This window comes from Oryctolagus cuniculus, chromosome X, assembly GCF_964237555.1.
Source record: "Oryctolagus cuniculus chromosome X, mOryCun1.1, whole genome shotgun sequence".
In the NCBI taxonomy this organism is placed as follows: domain Eukaryota; kingdom Metazoa; phylum Chordata; class Mammalia; order Lagomorpha; family Leporidae; genus Oryctolagus; species Oryctolagus cuniculus.
Genome location: NC_091453.1, coordinates 91134134 through 91138655, shown reverse-complemented (window position 1 = coordinate 91138655; position 4522 = coordinate 91134134). Strand labels below are relative to the sequence as shown.

At 47.9% G+C, this 4522-nt stretch overlaps 1 long non-coding RNA gene across 1 annotated transcript; it reads left to right on the top strand.

The window, feature by feature from the left end:
• Positions 1-1430: 1430 nt before the first annotated feature.
• Positions 1431-2629, top strand: LOC138847626 (uncharacterized). Its single transcript, XR_011385504.1, has 2 exons — positions 1431-1809; positions 2339-2629. It is a non-coding gene; the product is annotated as an uncharacterized lncRNA (long non-coding RNA).
• The last annotated feature ends 1893 nt before the right edge of the window (positions 2630-4522 follow it).

Sequence of the window (4522 nt, the reverse complement as noted above, 5' to 3'; positions counted from 1 at the left end):
AGGGAGCCAACCAGCACTCAGATATGGGATGTGGGCATCCCAAACAACAGCTTATCCAGCTGCACCTCAAATTCCTGATTTTATTCTTGAAGTCAAAAGGAAGAATGCCCTTTTTGTTTTGTCCTGTATGTAACTTTAGCTGTTTCTACTCTACTCTTTATTTTTATTCAAGGTGACTTTCATTTAGATCTATCAGTACCAGAAAAAAAAAAATACACGTAGTACGTAGAAACACTACCGGTGAGTGGAGGGTAAGTCATACATTCCGATTCCGTGGTCTCGGCAGCCCACAAGGAGTGATGAATCTGCCAGGTCAGACGAGCCTCTGCTTGTATATTCTTCACCAGGTCAAGGCAATTTTCTTTTATATCTAATTTAACCAGGAATGGTCAAATTCCATGTAATTCTTTACCACATACACTAAGTTGCCTCCTATTCCTACTTCACTAACAGCTTTCAAAATGAGGACTGGCTGGCGTATTCTGATCATTCAGTTTCTTCTCTCATTTAATTTGTTGTTGCAATGAGTGATGCCCATAGATCAGTCCAGACACCGTGTTTGTTCGAATTCCCAGCCACTTCCTCTGCAGTTTTCAGCAAACGCTAACGTCTTAACTGCACCTGACAAGGACCTACCTTCATCAACGTTCTTTCAACCTTTCTGCCTCAGCTTCTCCTGCTCTCCAGCCACCCTGGCTCCTTGATGCTTCTGGAACATATTGAGCATGTTCCCTTCACACAGCCTTGCCTGTCCCTCTGCCGGGGCTCTTCTCCCAGACATCACCACACTTAGCTCTCTCACTGTCTTTAGGTCTCTACTCAAAGGTCACCTTTCTGGAGAGTCCCTTCCCGGTCCGCTATTCTAAAAGTTCAGCCCATCTCAACCTTCCACATCTTCTTTTCTTTCCTTTTTTTTCTCTTGACTACTTACCGCTAGCAATACAGTACATATTTTGTTCATTTTATTTATTGCTCATCTCTCATCAGAATATAAGGGACAGGAAATCGGGGATTAAGGTCTGTTTTTTTCATTGCTGTAACCACTGTATGGAAAATAATGGATGGCATGTAGTAGGTGCTCAGTCAGTGTGTTGAATAAATGAATAGCATTGAGCTACTCTTGCACCTCCAAATGAAGCCTCTCTAATTATGGCATATTAGCAGGTTTGCAAATTCTCAGGTAAGTGATTAGCTAAATCAAGGCATTGTCGAGTGACAAGATGTGGAAGACAAGATGGCTTTGAGTGGCATGTCTAAAACTCTATGCAGTGAGAAACGTTTTTATAAAGAGTGAAATTTTTCTTAAATGAAAATAGTTTTAACATACTTTCCATAAAAAGAATGGATATCTGTGTAACAAATAAAGGAACAGAAGAGCATTAGCAAGAAAGTAACAGAATCCTTCCGGTTTTTCACACCCCTCCCCCATCCCCATTTCCAGATATTTTCAGGACTGCACAGTAGCGACCTCAAAGACAAGAGGTGGAGGGAGTGCAGGGAGCAGAGGACAGGACGGGGCCCTTCCCCAGAGAAATGGCAATGGCCAGGAGCTCTGGAGAAGATTACTGGCTCTTCCAGTAATCAGAGAAAGGCAGCACTTTTGTTGTGTGCACAAGGTTAAAAAGACCAAGAGCCACAGAGCCAGGCGCGCTGGTGGGGGGAGGGAAGGCCAGGAGGGAGAGGCGGGTCGCACTCTGCTTTGCTAATTATGGGAGGGGAAATGGGGACCCGAATTTGCCAGTGACGTGGCTTCACGTGACCAGGAGCTGAGGCGCTCAAGTCTGGATCCAGATAGCGGTTTCTGCTCAGGTACCAGCTCCCTGTTTCTTTGGCGGCGGCGTGACTTTGGCCAAGGCAGAAGGAGGGGGAGAAAGGGTAGGGGAGGAGGAGGCGGCAACCACTGGCCGCGATCCCTGTGGGTCGGCGTGAGGGTGGGTGTAGGTTGGAAACTCCTCGGGGTAGCGGATACTAGCACGATTTTTCAAGTTTGAAGGCGCTTGTTTTTCCCCATGGGGACACGCGAACGAACTCAGCCTGTTTGGCATTCGCGCCTGGCACAAGGCAGGGCAGTGGCGGCAGCAGCACTGTTTGGCGTCCATGATTTGAGAAGGAGGCGGGGAGGAAGCGGTGAAGAGGGAGCCGTGGGGGGACTGTGAGATCCAGGCCTGGCAGTCTGGACGCTGAGCCGCGTTTCTTCCTACCTGGTTCTCGATTGGGTCTGCTGTGTCTGCCGCTCCGTCTGTCCCCGGTGGCCGGGCGATGCAGAAGGAGAAGCCCAAAGCCTCATTTCCTTCCTCCCTCCCGTCCCCACCCCCCACCCCAACACTCCCTCTCCTAGATCCAGCTTCACTTCAGCCTCAAACTCCCGCTCCCAGGGCGCTCGCGAGCCTAACGGAGCTCCAGGAGACGGTCGCACCATCTGCAGCATGGGCTGTACTCAGAATTTGGGCTTGATAGCAGCGGGTCTGGTGGTCGGTGCTGGCGCCTGCTACTACATATACCGACTGACCTGTGGTGAAGAGAACAAGAAGAGACCATCTGATACGAAAAGCATCAATCCTGCCTACAGAAAGTTCAGAAAATACAGAAAATTGTAAGGAAGAAAATAAAAACAAACCACCAGTAATAACCACTCCGTGTCTTTCTGTGTAAGAATGTGTGAGTGTGTGTGTGTGTGTGTGGAACATCATCGCGGTCATACTGTATATGTTGCCCTGGAATTATATAATTTTTTCACGTTACCTTGCAGGGCATGGCTTTCATTAGTTAATGAAAATACTTTATAACCATTCATAATGGAATGTTTGGTTGTAGTCAATCAAAAAGTAATAATCACCTTCATCATTTGCTAGCCTTTCTTGGAGCAGCTATGATATTTAGTTCTCAAGACCCGGGTGCCAAAGGAATTTCTAAAAACAAGCAAACAAAACCAAACAGAACTCAAAATTGTTTTAATCCCCGTGATTCACAGATAGGGATAAGGTTCTGGAATTACACATTAGGAAAGTGTGGGGGAAGAGCTTCCGACACTAGTTGGAGCTGTGATAGCCGTCATCCAAGTTTTCATGAGGTTTTCAATGGTCCCATTATGCAGCTTGTGAGCCATGTTGAGTGTGGAGGGGGGAGGAATTTGGTGATGCTGGGATCCTGGGTAGGATCCAGCTTCCCAGGTGTATTGTGTGGCCATGAGCAGTGAGTTCCTAATGTTTTCACTGGGCTACTGGGGAGAGGTCTCATATGCTCAAGGGATTCCAAGACCTCTCCCTTTTCTCCTCTAGTGGGGGCATTTTCTTTCTAGTGCAAGGGAAATCCTTCACTCCCCAAATTCTGTTCTTCACAGTAGACTTGGGGTTTTGCAGAAACAAGCTCTAGGAAGTCCTGCCATAAACTTCCTCTGAGGCCAGGACGTATGGAGTTGGGGGGACTGAGAAAGGGAAGAAAGAAACCCCTGGTGTCCTCAGGGGTTCCTTAGAGGCAGGGCCTGAGACGGGGATTCTCATGACAGTGGTTTATTGAGGAAGTGTTCCTAGAGAAAACCTGTCTGGAAGTGAGTGGAGCAGCACAAAACAGGGGAAAATATAGGCATAGACACGGGTCAGTGGAAGGGCGGCCTCAGCTCAGACCCAGGGCAAATCTGGAACATCATGGCCACGGAGAAGCTGATCCACCTTGAGGCAGGGGAGCCAGGCATTTATACACACTGATTGCAAGTCAGGATGCGCGGATCTGATGGTGTGACGGGAGAGAGGTTTTAACTCACCCAGTTGCTTATACAAAATGGATCTGACAAGGGTCCAACTATGAATCTTTAGCAGCCATCACTCATAGCTGCTAAGGATTGGATGCATTGGCCCAGTAAATGGAATCTGGATGGGGCATCCATAGCATTTACTATATTTACAATAACTAACAAACCTGTATTTTTGGAGATAAAAGTGTGCTTCCTGACCTGTGCCTTTAGCCTAGCAGTTAAACTGCTGGTTAGGATGCCCACATCTCACATGGCAGTGCCTGGGTTCCATTCTTATCTCCACTCCGGATTACAGCTTCTTGTTAATCTGCACCCTGTGAGGCACCAGTGGTGGCTCAAATAATTAGGTTCCTACTTACCCATGTGGGGAGACCTGGATTGAGTTTCTGGCTCCCCCAAGTTCAACCAGTCCAGTCCCAGCCATTGCAGGCATTTGAGGAGTTAATCAGTGGCTGAGAACACTCCCTTCCTCTCCCTCTCCCTCTCCCTCTCCCTCTCCCCCTCTCCCCTCCCCTTTCTCCTTCCCCTCCCTCTCTGCCTTTCAAATACATACATAATATTTTATGTGTGCCTCCTATCCCCATGCCCCCAGCTCCCACCAGGAGGACTTAATATCAGCATTATTGGCTGTGACGTCTTCTTATGCATGTAGCCTGCCAGGAGATGACCAGCTTCTCCATAAACAAAAACAAAAAGGGAGAGTGCTTGTGCTTTTCTAATCGCCGGTGGCAGCCTCATTTGAAATATGCACTCTCAGAGGCTGGTCCCCTT